The sequence below is a fragment of the Micromesistius poutassou genome, assembly GCF_964030765.1.
Source record: "Micromesistius poutassou genome assembly, chromosome: 5".
Classification (NCBI taxonomy): Eukaryota; Metazoa; Chordata; class Actinopteri; order Gadiformes; family Gadidae; genus Micromesistius; species Micromesistius poutassou.
In genome coordinates, this window is record NC_140275.1 from 2052287 (window position 1) to 2069417 (window position 17131).

A 17131-nucleotide genomic window follows, 5' to 3' on the forward strand; every position below is an offset into this window, starting at 1 on the left:
CTTCATCAAAATGGAAATTATGTAAGTTGATGTAGCTTATTTATTCCTCAAGACTGAAAAAACAACCCTTTTTCTTCTCTAGTTCCTCCAACACGTAGGGGAGGTTTCCCTATGGACCGCAGTGTATTAAGCAAGGGCTTCTCCCAGGTTTTCCTCCAAACGGAGACAAGCCATCTCATTTATTATTCATGTCGTAATCGGAAGCCATGATCCACGCGGTGCCTCGTCTAGATTAATGAGAAAATGTGATGGACCCGCTCTCTCAGGCCACTCGCGTCTCCCAGGACTATTTGAAATTGAGTTTGAAAGAGAGGGAAAAGGGGAGAATTCAGCCGCTCAGCACACTCATTTACTGGGATGGAAAAATGAACCGCAAGCCGCTCTTTAGATTAGAGGAGGTGTGCGCTGGTAGGGATCTGAACAGGGCTAAATGAGGCGATACATTCACCCCCATTCACTGCTCGTCCATGTGTCAGATATGAACTCGTCTTGGATTAGTGGCGTAGATTAGAGTTAATTTCTAATATTTTAACTTTAACCGAGCAATCGCCGCAACAACCTGTCGACATTGCGTTAACAGTAATGTAGTTTCTCCTTCAAAAAGCCAGTAGCTGGCTTTATGTAAAGAGCGGCAGACATTTGTTGTGGGGTGATTGAGGATTCATCCGACCTCCTCTCGTCCAATGTTCAAACTACAGACCGTCACGCAGAGCAGGAAGGTCAGGTTTTCAAACCCTGCTTGGACCAATCCGGGATTCCTCTCTGTGCGCCAGCTTCCTCCCACGCCAAAGACATGCGAGTGATAAACCTGCAAGTGCCCTTGATCAAGGCACCGGCTGGAGAGTGGGTCCCTGGGTGGCTGCTGCTTAAATGCAGTAAAGCTGAATCAAATGTTATCTAATCTAATGTAAACTGATGTAATCTGTCTTGCTTTAACTATCTTAATAGTATTTCATTCATGAGGACATGTATAACTACCTCTCTTCAAAACAAACAGAAAAACGAAATACATGGATTCAATCCCACACAATGTATTATGTTGCAGTGGAAGTAAACATTGTAAATATGCTGTATTATCGTAGGACACATATGACATGGTAACATCAGCCCATAGATATGCAGAGGAATATTACATCCATTAGCATTGCAATCATGCAGATGTAATTCTGAAAATAAAAGGCAATACAGCGCCTTAACATGTAGAGCCAGATAAAGTCTGATTTCTATCTCCAATGCTAAATTGAAACCACCTCGCTTGACAGATGTCTGCACTAATGCATAATGAGCTGTTCTCCAATGGCTCATTTTCCCTTTTCTTTTCCTTCCCGTGTTGGTCCACAGTTCTGGGAGATCATCTGATCTTCCCTCACAGCATGTCTCTGTGTGACTGGAGCTCGCGGAATCAGAGCAGCCCCCCGCATAATCTGAGCGGCTGTGTCTTCATTGTTTATTCTGTCTGCCACTGTAGGTAGTAATGACATTGTGGTCTGACACCGCAGTCGCTAATCTGAACCGGGAATGGGTCTCTGTGTCTCTATTTTGTTCTTGGAGAGACGCCGTTTTTGGTACGCTGTTGTTGTGTGTGTCTAGGATACATCTGCATGATCTAAGCCAAAAGCCTCTATTCTGCATTACTGCTGCCTTCCTCAGTTCACCAGGTGCCTCGCTGTTTCCTCGTCAGGTGCCGCGGTGCAGAGAAGATGTTTTAAAATGTTGAGTTTTCGGAGGAAGCCAAGTAAATCGCTTGCTGTAATTCCTTTTCGGTTGCGTAACAGCCCCAACAAAGTCCAATGTAGGCTCTGAGGTCGGACAGTCTTGGATTATCCTTGTGTTAAAACATGTGTTTGAATCGATATTTTTCAATCCACCACAACCAAGCGCCACCCTGGCCGTGGTGAATATTCATCTCACATCAGATGTTGTAGCAGCTACGTCGTCTTGGCATCACTAATATGGCACTCGTATTTCCGTGCTACAGTCCTTAAAAGTAGAGTTTGCTTGCTTCCTTTGTTTCCCCTCTCTATCTATATCTATGTTTAACATCATGTACGAATGCAGAATAGAAGCTCCTCTTCTAATACAAACCCTGTGAGGAGATTTAATAATGAAGATTTAGAAGACAGACTTTGGTAATTCATTAGTGTGTGCACGCTTCACTTCAACTCTATAACATTCACACAGAAAATTGATTGCGTGCGTGAAACATGAATTAGTTATTGAATAACTAGATGATTACACACTAACTTAGGTAATGGATTGCTCCAATCTAATCTCTGATACTTCCCAAATTGAGCAATGAATGCAAGATGGAAAAACACGATAAAGGACCTTGTATCTAAATTGATTAAAGAAACAAGATGATAATGGTGGACTGTGGCGGATATTAATGTGTATTTCAAGTAGGCTCGAAACAAACAAAGGAAGAAAATGGACTCGCCTAGATCAAGTGCAGCTCAATTCCTATTAAACGTCAGCCAGTTCCAGGTGTAGGAGAAACTTCAGGAAGAAAGTTAGCGTTGTAGTCAAGCGCAGGAACCCCTAGGATAGCCCGCTTCAAAAGGCTCCCGGGTTCAGGGGAGTCTTTGAAGATGATGAACCTCTTGTTTTAGACGGGTTTATACATGAGAGAGGGAAGATCAGCCATTCACTTTCTGTGGAGTCGAGGGCCACCAGCCGCAGAAGCTCTCAGTCTCATTACATCGTCCATCTGAATCGGTCTCCACCGCCTGCTGAAGACATGGCCTGGAGTCTGTTGCTACAACCCCATTGTCTTCTGTGTGTTCTAGTTCTATAGCGTAGAGCGTAGGCACCAACTCAGGCATATCATCATTCCTCCGTGATGTTTTTTCCTCTCCTACAGCCAAGCGTTAAGACCGGTGACTCAAAAAGACTATTTAAACAGAGCGAGCTATTGGAACCGTTCAGACCTTGAAGCAAAGTGTTTAAGGGCTGCTGCCTCTGGGTGGGTCTCTCCCTACTCCAGGTGGCTTTCTGTGTGCCGGATTAAAAGAAAAAAGTTGTCGCGTAACGTCTTAGAGACGGTGATCAGTGTCCAACATCAAGTTGTTAGGATGAGTAAACAATGAAACAGGTGCGTTTTCGTTATTTTCTTCTGATGGGAAAACATGAGATAGACAGGATGAAATATCATGGATATGAAAACCGTTTTTACCGTTGGGCTTTATTGCTATGCAGGAATTCAGTCAAATGCCTGCATCTGTGGCACGCTATTGAATTATCCCAATATTGTTTTTGAGTCCAACTCCATCCTGCTAAATCTTTATACAGTCAAATTGCAGTAAAAAGATTTGTAGTCAGCACCACACATCCATTTGAAGTTTGCTGCTCGGGAAAAAACCAAGAGGCAAACCCAGCCCAGCGATTTTTTCTATCATTGAGCCGTTTATATTTCCCATAATGATGCCTTCACTCGTTACTTGTATCCCAGCAAGTCCAGCTACCATGTAACCTTTATACCACTGCAGGTGTTTCTATGACAACACAGCCTCCTGCTGCAACTTGGGAGCATAATAAACACAAAAGCCAAATAAAGGATTTGATTAGGTTTTTATTTATTCTCCAGTGGACCTGCTTCCAGATGAAGGCATATGGCTATTTTTCATTTTTTAGGAGCAGCCAATGTTTAATCATGCACCCAATCATTTTTGATTGATTGGGCTCGGTCAGATTCGCTTTTTTATTTTCACCCTTAGACATCGCCTGGCTATTCCAGCATCGATCCCGATCAGAGAGGTTGCAAACTCATTCTGCGGCGTATTCTGCATATTGGTGGACCTGTGATCCGCTGTTATGAAAGCATCCTCGGGGTCACTGCTGCTGAAGGACTGGAGAATTAGAAGACACATCTCTCTGGGCTTTCCTGCGACTCAGGGCTCTTATTGCACTGGACAGGAGAGTGGCCGTAGCGGACATAGCTGACACCTGCTCAAATTGAGGCCGATGACCCACAGGCTTCACTCTGAGCCCCTCCAGCCTCCAGCCTTCGCCCCCAGGAGTGGGTGTTGCTCAGTAAACAGCAGCTGGCTCCTTCCACACAGATGGGGGTAAGGGAGATCTGCAACACTGGGAACCTCCAGATGCTGTGAGTGCACATAAAGCCAGATAATGCAGGTTTTATTTTGTGTGTCTTGCCAATCACGGGAGCAGACTGGATGAATCACCCTCTGAGCTGTCAGTCATCCACAGCCTGGAGTCACCCATTTCTGAACCCACATCAGTTATTTGGCAATAATCGTTCTCTTGATTAATTCTCTGCCTGGAATGCTGTCAGGAGGTTGCAGAGTAAAGGCAATAAAGGATTTATGATGCGTGCATTCTTTAATCCCATGCCCCCAAACTTTACATTGATAATGCTGCTGTAAAATACCAATTAGCTATGTGAGCTGTGTTATATTTATGGGACCTGTTTGAACACATGGTTAATATCTGTTTAAAGAGAGCCTGCCCTGTGTGCAATGCTTCCTCAGTCTACATGTGGGTGCCTCTTATTAAAGCGAACAAGACTCCCATTAAAGTTCGTCATTCAAATCTGTAAATCAGAACACTACTGAACATAATTAGCCACAGGTGATGTCAATAGAACACATCAAGGGAAACCATAAATTAGAAAGAGCAGTTCCAACAGTCTGTACTTACTGCCCCACAGATTCCAGTTATTTCACCTCCACAGAAGAATGTCAGTGAGCCTTTCCATGCGGTGAGTGTCAAGTAAATCCCGTTTTTTTATTAATACAATGCCTAATACCTTCAAACCCGTAATATCACACGCTTGTACAGGACATTACCAAACACAGACCTGAACGTTATTGGCTTGTTACAAAATAGCTCTGATACAATACCTCATACCTGATTTCCCCATCAGGAATGCAGTGCTCTGTCAATGTGCTCACAGTTCACTGCTGTTGAAACTCAGTTGTTGCACATCATATGATACACATGAAACATACAAAGTTTACCCGAATATGGATTCACTTCTCACTGATGTATGTATATTTAATACTGTAGCAAAGTCCATTAGTACACTCCACCTAGGTGGCTGCCACACTCGACCTAGGTGACTTTTCTGGGCTCTTCCAAACATAAAGGACGCAGGGTGGTGGTGTTAAATACAGTTCATTGTTGTATTTGTAGTTAATGAAAATGGCAAGGGTCCTCCACTGCCATGCAGGAGATCTCCCCCAGTGTGCTGTGCAGTGTTGGCTGGTTTAACCTGTATACATTGATTGATCAATGTGTGCAGCCTCACCCAGCCCCAGAGTCCAATCAGACTCCACCAGGTGAGGCTGCTTAAACCAGCCATCATCCACACACACTCCAACATACTCCCCTATGTCCAGTTCACTCTCTTCATCGTCACTTCTCCATGAGGCTAGCATCAACTGAAATAATAAACGTTCCACTTTAATATTAATTGTGATATTTATCACATTCATGCCAAAGTGAAAATTACCTAAATTAGCCTGCTTTAATTGGCCTTTCCCTCCCTTCCCTGCCCCCTTTTAGATCTTGCCACTTATGTACAAAACCCTTAGAACTAACCCCCTTTAGCGCTCACTACAAAGGGTTCAGTGTTGATATGCTATGAGCAATCATAGCATATCGGTGGGGTATACTACGAACCTCGCTGAACATACCCAGGATTTCTTGGGAAAACCAGGATCGACAGAGACGCAACTCACCATCAGAGTTAAATGGTACTACGACGCTCACTTAGGATTCGATTAGTCAAGCCAGGTTTTCCACTTTAGGTTCAACGCGCGTTCACGTGAAAGGGCTGTTTATCGCGTCATTTTACTCACCTTTACAAAATGGATAGAGCAAGAGCAGTCCATTTCACTCAAGAGGAACAGATAGTCATCATAATGAACTCCTATGAGGAGTTCAAAAATCAGATAACAGCTAGGGGCAACACAATTGCACATACTGGCTAGGGAGGCGTGCTGGCAAAAAATAGCTGTCTAAATTCGTATAAGTGAAAGGATTCTGCATATAGTCTATAAATTAACTATGCCAAATGCAGAATTGTTCACCATTAATCCCAATAGAGTGATGATGATTTCAAAATGCATAAGCAATGTCCAACCTGCCTTGTTCTATAATTTAGGGAATTCACTTTAAATGCACCCTATATAAGAAATGTATCGCATATGTTTTCAAAGGCTGTGAGGTAGTGGCGGTGGCGTAGTGGATTATTATAAGACCTGAATGCCAGCGACCTGGGTTCAAATCCGCCGGTCCATCATGGCTTTTACCACCATAGATGTGGTGCCAGCACGGCCTTGAGAACTTTGGTTCAAGTTCGAAATATTATTCCATAACCTTTAGTGAATAAGTATTCCATATGACATATGACTTTTTAAGCTTCACAAAAATGCGCATCACTTGGGAGACGAACCCCGCACACAGAAATTGATGACTGACACGCTACCTCCACTCTACCGCTCTGATGCTAAAAGAGAGCGACTTTCGTGTCACAGCTAACCCAGGCTTTGAGCGCAACATACCTCGCTAACCCACTAATCGAGGTTCGTAGTATACCCCACTGGTGTTTCAACGGGATCATATCCTTATTGCTATGGAGGATGTTATCTAAATGTGTCTGTATACAGATATAGCTATCTATCTGTCTACCTGTCTAGCTTTCTGCGTACCCATCTTTCTATCCATCTATCTGTCTTATCCGTCTCTCTATCTGCCCATCTCTCTCTCTCTCTCATTCTCTCTGTCCGCTGTCAGTCTGTGTTTGTCTATTTATCCATCTTGTATAGTATAAAATATGAAATGATATAATACTATGTATTATGAAATGTATTACTCCTATGACTCCTAAGTCTGTCTTACAATCGTATTGATGATATATGGTTTGTGTGTACTGCTGGGTGGTGCATGTGTGAGGGAGTGTGTGTCTTTGTGTGTCCTTGCAAGTGTTTGTGTGTGTTTGTGTGTGTGACTTTATATTTCAGTGTTGTCAGTACTGCAGCTCACTCGCATCCCTCTTCCAGCTGTAGCCATGGCAACCGGCGGCACTGCTACCCCTCCCTGGGGAACCCTTCTTAAAGGGAAGGGGCTGGTGAAGCCTTCTTAAAGGGACGGCCGCAATGTTTCACGTAACTGAAGAGCTTTAATTGGATTAGTGTGGTATTACACCCATTACACTTATCTTCACAGCCCCCCCACAATCCCGCAACCATTTCACTTGGCTGATACATGCAGATACTTTCGGTTACAATGGCGGCTCTCGCAGCATTACAACCAACTGCTACGGTCCTTCAGTGAAAAAATAATAGGCCAAAACACGGACGGCATGCTTGGCGAGGTCATTACGTGTAAGAACCCCTTCTCACGAAGCTCAATGGATTAAAGTCACATCTGGGATTAGGCCTTTTAAGTTTTACAATATACAAGGCCTTTGAGCTGACCCAAGAAAGGCAGAAATGGAGGATGGCACCCTTTCATGATGGAGCCAAGAAGACAAAGCCTCTTCCATGTGTTTGAACATCAAACATCTGCAAACTGATGACACGTGCATCATCTGGTGAGTCATCGGGTAATAGTGAGTTTTACGCTTTCGCACCGGCAGGGATGTAATGAGAAAGTAATCTTGGATCCTGAGGTAGACACTGAAAGAACATAACGAAACACAATATAGCTTGCTTAAGATTACACGTTACATTTATTGTATTCATATCGCCCTGGGCGTGTGCGGTACATACCAGCAGCCTATAGAGGGCATAACACGAAGAATATGTACAATATAACCGAGAAACTGCTGCCATTATGTTGGATAATAACTACCTTGATATATATAAAAATATAACCCTATTATAAATGGTACAGCGAATTACAAAATCTTGAACAGCAAAGTTTACCAGGCAGACAGGCAGTGAGCCATGAATTGAAGTGAGAATCTCTTCTCTCTCTCTCTCTCTCTCTCTCTCTCTCTCTCTCTCTCTCTCTCTCTCTCTCTCTCTCTCTCTCTCTCTCTCTCTCATGAATTCATTGTACCTCGCCCACACCGCACCACTGTCTCTCCCAGTGGCCACCTGCAGCATCTGTCTGCCCCTGCAGCTCTGATGAGTTCTGCCGGCTGATCCCAGCTGCCTGCTGGAGGAATTAGGAGGGAGGTCTGGAGAGGTTTTTAGGAGGGAGGACTGGAGAGAGCCCAGGCAGATGTAACAGCTGAGTTGGAAGTAGCCTGCCCTAGACGTCACGCCGCTCAATGAGAGAGGAAGGAGAGCTGTGCACTGGTAACCGGGGAGCTTATGTTGCCTGCTTCATTATGTACAAGACAGCTTTCGGACTAGGCAGCCAAAGTGTGTTTTCTGCCTTCTGCCTTGTGCTCCGTGGTGGGGATGGAGATAGAGGGGGTCAGGGTCAGCCAGGTGTGGCGAAACCGGGTGAGACCCTGCCACCGCAAGCCTGCCTGGGCTGCTTAGGTGGTGGAGAGCTGGGCCGAGCAGAGAAGCGCTTAGTGACAGATAAATGTAAACCCCCAGCCATCTGCAGCCGGCTGAAATGTGTAGGGGAGCTGGCCCCGAACTCACGAGGGACGTCAGTGCTGCAGCGGATTGTGCATGTGAGGACATATGGGTTTGACAGCATTTTAACAAGCTTAGGAGAGTATATGTTGAGCTGTTATCAATAATTGAATGCGTGGTGGGAGGCGATTGTGCGATTTGAGGAAGTGAATGACGGATAGAGCTGGGTTTGGTCTTAATCTTTCTCATATGGCTTTAATTTACGTGGATACACAGAAATATGGTGTAATATAATGCAAATTTCAGTGTAACGTTTAGGAGAGAAAATCTGTGAAATATCAATCCAATATCCATGGATTGATATTGATACCCAATATCAATGCAGAATAAGATGTTTTTTATAACCAGTCAGATTTCATCGATGACTTTTTGAGAGCAGGTTGTTGATTTGCCAATAGAAAAACAAGTTTTGGTATAAAAATCCCATTCTCCAAACACACCCTCTCCATATCAAGTCTAGCTTTATGCTTAATGCTGCGCTCATAACCCATTCATCGCTTTCTGTTTAATATTTTCTTCACAAGTAAACGAATACATTGAGGCATTTAAAATGTATGAGGGGCCTTTGTCTCAAAAGTGGAGAATTCAATGTGTTCAACTTTAAAAGTTGAACTTTGTTTCTAACTAAATTAAAGTTACGCGTAAAAAACAATATGTTGCAGACTAAATCCAATTCTCAACCGACTCCAACCCAAGATTAGCAATTTCAAATATATATTTGCAACTTTAAAGCTCAGCATCGGCCCATTTTATCTAAAACAATTCACAATTGCACAACAGTGGATTTATTATCAATTATCAACTCAATTTGTTAAGACAAATTATTGTTTGTTTTGGTAATATTTGCGTAATTTAGGAGTGGATTAGTGAAGTAGGGCTTTCCAATGGGGGCTGTATCCCCTGCAATCTGATTTAAGTGTATTGAATTAAAAAACAATCAGTTGGGTTGACTTTTTATCATTATCGTCATCAAGTGTCAAACAATAAAGTTTGAATTGATTAAACATCCGGCTTCTACGGCTGTACGCAAATAGCCCACATTAGGACGAAAAACGTCAATAAAACACTCAATTCTACAGACCCAGCTATCTGTCTCCATTCAATACGGGGGATGGGGGGTGGGGGGGGTTTACCCTGAGGGGGCGCTGAGGAAAAACCGGTTGAGGACCCCTGATGTAGAGCGACCAACATTGAATACCGATGCAGGTCACCCACATCGTTTCTCAAGGATGTTTATAGATAGACTGGTGAGAGCAGAACGGTGTGAGCTGACACTCTTCACACGAGACCATTCTGACACCATAACCCGTCCTTATGTTAATTAACTCTGATGAGTGATTAATTGAGTCTGTCAAATGCACAGCCCTGGTAAACACGCCTCTCGTATAGGTTGTGTTTCACATTGTCGTCAGGGTTTCTCTCCGTAGAGCTCGTTAATGTATGGAGGCATGGCGGCAGGGGGGGAATGGGGCAGAATAAATTAATGTAAACTTTCAATTAACGAGGATGCGCGGTTGAGGAGGCACAGTGGATAGCATGTAACAGGTCCAGACGTCTGTCGTTTGATGCGTGATGCTAACTCTGACAATATGGGAAGCCATTGGGGACAAAACTGTTTGGCAGTACCTTAACACGACCAACTCAGTGGTGTCCCCTACAGCTTTCCATGCATTTATTCTGTGTGAATAAGAGTATTTTAAACCTTCATCTTTGAGGTGGTAAATATGGACTTATTAAGGCATATTTTTTTGTCCCGAATGGCTTTCCAGAAAATACACACCAGAATCTTCACGTAAGCATAGAGGTAAAATTAAAATAAAGTTTCTGACAGCTAGGCATGAGAAAACGACCAGCACCTGGCAAAATCCAAACACTGTTTCTTGAGTGAGCTGCGATACACGGCATACATTTGAACGATTTTGCAACATCTTTATCAAACACATTATATTCAGCTTTTCCCAACCTATTTTCAACAGAGCTTATTCTGCCTCGCTTTCCCGATCCGACCCCCAGGTTAACGATCCAAAAGGATCCAAACCTGCCTGTAGTATTGATTACCCCTTTCCCACCAAGGTGTGCAGACCAGTGTTGAAGCTGTGGACCGGTGTATATTATCATTCAGGATGAACTGGTCAGCCACCGCCGTGGTCCAATAGCCTTCAACCTCAAGGTCATCAGGGTGAAAGGTCATGACACGCATCAATGTCACTATTGGTAGAGCAACCTCATTGGTTATGAACAGAGACACATCCATGCTGCACAGAGCACGCTTTCTGTTTCTGTTTGCATGAAAGGTGTTTATTCTCCTGTCTCCTGTCACCCTCGCCACGTGTAGCTATGTCTGAAGTCTGTCTCTTTTTAAAGCCAGGACTACTGACTAGATGTCTTAAGCCAGCAGGCTTACAAGGCTCCGAACATATCTAAAAATGATCATGCTACAATAATTACAAGCTGTATGGCAGTGAAATGCTTTGTTAAAGCGCACAAAGCAAGCGGTCTTAAGATTTGCATGAGATGGGTAATCAAGCTGCTTTATTCCCTGAGGACTCCCTCGGACACATTCACAGCAAAGACTCAACAAAAAGCTTTCATCGCTCCTCCAGTTTCGCACTCCAATTTCTTCTCTCGCTCTCAATTCGCAATTATAATTTCTTTTCACTTCACCCTCAAGGGAGAGAAAATCACAGCAAAGTCTTGGAACGTTAACTTTCTCCAGTCCGTCAACATTAAGCGATGACGTCTTTGCCGTGATTTCGTTTACAGGGCTGCCATGAAACCCGACCCCGGGGTTAGCGATGGCGTGGTCCGCTCCCTCCCCTCCAGTCCGTGACACGGAGACGACCGGTGCATCAGTTTTCCCGCCGTGGAGCCTGTTTCTGTAGGCTACGCGGCGGCGATGATTCATGCGAGTGAGCCATAAGGAGATGGATGTTGTCGCGACGACATGGGGAGCGGAGCGAGGTGGTTCAGGAGTGCAGCGTCTCTGGAACGCACTATTACAGGCCAGGGTGGGCACCGTACATTTACATTTAGGGCATTTAGCAGACGCTTTTATCCAGAGCGACTTACAATAAGTTCATTTGTCATAACAAAGTGAAACAATATATTGCTGTCGGTACAGTAAGGATGTTCATAGAACCAAATGCCGAGCACTAACAATCACTAGGTTAACCCATTCCCGTACACAACAAAGATAGCTAGGATAAGATGCTACACAACTAAGTACTATAACTAAATACAACATACAATAAGTGTGTACATAAAGTGCCAGGATGTACAACATACAATAAGTAGGAGGGGTGGGACAGGGGGGCTATGCAGAGTGTAGGTGAACTCTGAACAGGTGAGTTTTGAGTCTTTTGCGGAAGCTGGTGGACTCTGCGGTCCTGACATCGGCAGGGAGCTCGTTTCACCACTGTGGTGCAAAAACAGAGAGGAGTTGTGACGATCAAGCTTTGCTTGCTCTTAGCGATGGCGGTACCAGACCGTACAGCTCTCTGTGTCGGTGGTGAGAGAGGCGGCGTGTTGTGAGTGTCTGGAGGCGAATCGGCCCACGGCTTCATGGGTGTGTCGTCATTGTAGCCATTGGAGTTGAACAAAAAGGGAGTAAAACAAAGATAGCATAGCTACGCTCTCTTGTATTGGCTACCACTGTAAACACCCACCGATCCAGCCTCTCGATCCAGAACGCTGTGGTTTCTCACCGCCAGTTGCTCTCGATAACTCGTTTGAAAGTTTCAGCTCAAGTGTGGGCATAGCGTGGCTTTCTGAAAACAAGAGGGAGGAACTGCTTTGAAGGGGTTAGCGCTTGTTTTCTTTTTACCCTCCCTCCTCCAACTAAATCCCTCAGACCGGGATTCATTGAACGCCTCTTGTTTGAATACCCCCTGTTAGGCACTCAGCACGGCGGAAACACGAGAATCACTTTGACGACTGAGCAGGACTGGTTGTTTACAGAACACCGGGGCTTCAAAAGATGCAGAGTGGTTTCTCTTTGGTTCACAAAGGTTTGGAGAGCAAAACAGGGAGCCTAACCACATAGTCTTCTCGCCACTTAAATGCTGAAAGGGCATATTGAGATCACTGTGTTTCATTCACTTGGTGAGGACCGTCTTTCCCTGTTTATCTGGCAGGGCGGCCACACACACACACACACACGGAAGGCACGGAATTTGCAGGCAAGCCCACACCTCTGAGCTGAGACACACCCGACCAGAGGAGAGCGCGTGTGTGTGGGGAGAGGGGGGGGGTTATCTGATGAAAGGCAACACACACACACACACACACACACACACACACACACACACACACACACACATGCATACACACATGACACACACACACACACACACACATGCCAAACGCATACAAACACACACACACACACACACACATGCCAAACGCATACACACACACACACACACACCAACTTAACCACCCCAACCGCTTTATGTCCTTGTACAAGGAAAACCACACACACACACTTTACAAAGGCACAACCAGCGGACCCTGGGGGCCCCGTTTCCCCCTCCCATGAAATCTTTTGCTAAGGAAATTGTGTATAATTTCAAGGGCCGTTAACAGGGTGGAGGCCGTTGTGAATACAGTCTCTGGGTGGGGTCACGGGCGCCCACGGGCGGAGCAGCAGATAGGTGGGGACATGCTTCCTACCCCACCCATATACTCTGTCACCGGGCGTGAGCTGCATGGGGACCAGCCAGTCAGCAGTCAAACGGAGGGCCATACAGATGAGGGAGGATGGAGAGATGGAGAAAGGGGGACTCAAGGGGGTGGGGGGGGGAGGAGTGGGGGGAGTGGTGCTGGGGAGAGGGGGAGTGTGCATATTTTTTAAAGGGGAAAAGAGCAGAATACAATATGAGGGGGGGACCCAGTGAAAGATGAAGGAGGAGTGGGCGGTGGGCGGTGGTGGTGGGTGGAGGGGGCGATGTAAGCGAAGAGAGGACCAAATCAATATTTATACTGTGGGCGAGACAATCCTGAAGCAGTAATTAAATTGCCGTGTCACATTTCATTCCATTACCGGACGGCACTGGCATGCAAATGATCAGAGAGGCCTTCTCTCTCCCGGCGCATTGCTCATTCAATTTATGACAGTGAGCTTCAAGGGGGAAGGCCCAGCGAAAATACAGAATACTACCTTAGTATTCATGAGCCTATTGGTGGGAACCGAGGGGCCGTCCATTTGCAATCGCGGCGGGAGGAACAAAACACGTCTCTGGGGTGAGACGCCTCCCCTCGCCCAGAGCCTGAAGGGGGTGAGGGCTGGGGGAGGGAGGAAGTCGTTCTAGTTTGATGTCTCCCTTTGTGGGGGAGGAACAGGAAAAAAAGGGACGCGTTCAGAAATCGCAAATTGTGACTCAGCCTGAAGCGATGCCTCCTTGCACGCTAAACACGTCCACGTATCCACGCCATCGTTTAGCGGTGTTGTGGGTGGAATAGTGGGTAGCCTGCACCGCGGGCTAGTTAGCGCGCCCGTGACTTCAGACAGACTGCACTCTGCCACCAGGGGGTTCACCATTACGCTCCCAGCTCCCGAATCCCCATTACCGCGCTCGGCAATCCTGACGAGTGGAATGGTGGCGAGACAGCGGAAACGTATCGCTGTGCTCTATAGCCAATTAAAAGCTCTCTGTTTACCTCTACCTATTCTGGGGGTTGTTTTCCACTCTTTGTTGATCCTGTGAAAGAGGAGGTGAAGCTAAGTGAGGGGGAACTCTGGGAGGGGAGAGGAGCTATCATTAGCAGAGCACAGAGAGAAAGGGAGAGAGAGAGGTGGAGAGAAAGAGAGAGAGGGAGAGAGAGAGAAAGAGAGGGAGGGAGAGAGAGAAAGAGAGAGAGAGAGAGAGAATGGTAGGCATAGAGAGAGAAGGGAAGAGAGAGCGAGAGACAGAGGGAATGAGTGAGAATGGGAGAGAGAGAGTGGGAGACAGAGGGAGAGGGAGAGTGGGGTAGAGAGTGAGAAAGCGAGTGGGAGAGACAGAGAGAGAAGGGGGGAGATAGAGAGAGAGAAGGATAGAGAGAGGGAGAGAGACAGAGACAGGCAGAGAGACAGAGAGTGGGGTGGTGGTGATCAGGGGATGTTATATCTCACATGCATGAGTCATGTGATGCTCTCGGCTGCTGGAATACATGCTCCCCGGTAGGGACCAGAAATACAGAGAGTAACTTAAAAAGAAGATTCATTCTTCTGCCGATTGCGGTGGTGAGCAGCTCTCGTTGGAATAAATAGTGATGATTGAGGGGTGGTAAGGAGCATTGCCAAGTTGGAGATATTAAGCTATTCTACCAGAGGCTGAAAAATATGTTCAGTAACAAATATGGCATATTTATTCAGCAACATGTTTTGACAGCGCCTACTCATGGTACTTTATCGAATTAGTGCATGAATCGGCCACATCACACGGGAATACGTCCCACCAGCTGAATGTAAAATGGGAGTTTGTAAATATATTTTGTGAAATGAAAAAGTCCATCGTACAGATACAAACACGAGAACTCTAGTAAATCGTCCCCGCGTCGTTCTCATTGTACCGCCGTATTCTGCCGAGGGCCTACGAAGTGCTGTCGATAGTGAGCGTTATTATTAACGCCTGTAACCGGCGTGGACAGCAGCTCATTAACACATGTGTTCCCATGCCAATAGCGCTATAGATGCCAGAAATGTTAATGATGTTTATGGATGCGCTGTGCATATGCTCAGCTTCCATATGGGGGCCGTGTACACTCGCCACTCGTCGCGTGACGCAACACCTTCTGAAAGCACCAGCGACCAGTCGGTTTTTTCCTAAAGAAATGCTGTTTCACAGTGGACGCCGTCATGCCAAATTGCCCGAGCACAATAACAATGAAATAATTTTCCATGGGTAATTAAGAAAGAACGGTTTCTGTGTTTACGGTTTCTGTGGGAAACCACCGACAGCAATAACAGTTAAAAATATTATACATAGAGGAGGCCCTGAGAGGCAGCCTTTGGATCGGGGAAGCTTCCATGACAGCCTGTTGGAGTGGATGTAAACTAGTGAGTTGAATATGTAAACTAGTGAGTTGAGTATGTCAACCAGTGAGTTGACTATGTCAACTAGTGAATTGAGTATGTAAACTAGTGAATTTAAAATTGTAACTAGTGAGTTGAGTATGTCAACTAATGAATTGAATATGTTAACTAATCAGTTGAATATGTAAACTAGTGAGATGAATAAATGAACAAGTCAGTTGAATATATTTATATATAGACTATTGAATTGAATTTATGAATTGTGAGTTGAATATATCAACTAATGAGTAGAATATATGAACTAGTGAGTTTAATACATGAACCTGTGAGTAGAATATATAAACTACTGATTTTGTACTGCTGCATCACCCGTGTTCTCTCGAATGCCCAATACAAATTTCTCCTAAGGGAGAAAATAAAGGCTTATCTTATCTTATCTTATCTTAAGTGCTTGAGTTTGTTTGGTGTCCCTCTCTCATTACCACGCTGCAAAACCAGAAAACAAAGCAATGGTGATTCACCAGCCAGTGGTGGGTTTGAACGCAATCAAGAAAACATGCACACTCAAAGGATTCTTGTCCAGAATATCATCTGTGACCATGTGATCATCTGATACTCGAAGGCAGAGAGGCAGGAGACTCAATCACAACCGTCCACATGTGGGATTCAGATTCAGATTCTTCATGATCCCTTATGCATAATTCTCATTACAGCAAGCAAACATAACAGCACACAAATATGATGCACAAGTAGTCTCAGAAGAATAAAAATGCCACAATGCATGTGAATCAGAGCTAAAATACAAATATAATTCAAATATAATTCAAATAGGTAATTTCAATAACAGAAAAAGTGTCAAACAAATGTTAAAATGGTTTTGTTTAAGCATGCTATTTCATGACGCATAAAGAGTTCCTTGCTTGTTTTGAATGGTTATTGGTAATGTGCATCTAACTGCAAGAGAGTTATGACTTTTTAATGCAGCGATCACATGTGAGCCATGAAGTGACCATTCTGCCTCCATAGTAACACATATTACCCTCCTATACCAACAATACACACAGCCTCATAGTGACACATTACCCTCCTATACCAACAATACACACAGCCTCATAGTCACACACATTACCCTCCTATACCAACAATACACACAGCCTCATAGTCACACACATTACCCTCCTATACCAACAATACACACAGACTCATAGTCACACATATTACCCTCCTATACCATCAATACACACAGCCTCATAGTCACACATATTACCCTCCTATACCAACAATACACACAGCCTCATAGTCACACATATTACCCTCCTATACCATCAATACACACAGCCTCATAGTCACACATGTTACCCTCCTATACCAACAATACACACAGTCTCATAGTCACACACATTACCCTCCTATACCAACAATACACACAGACTCACTAGTAACACATGTTACCATCCTACACAAACAATACGCACAGCCTCACTAGTAACACATATTACCCTCCTATATGAACAACACACACAGACTCACTAGTAACACATACCCTCTTCTATGCTGG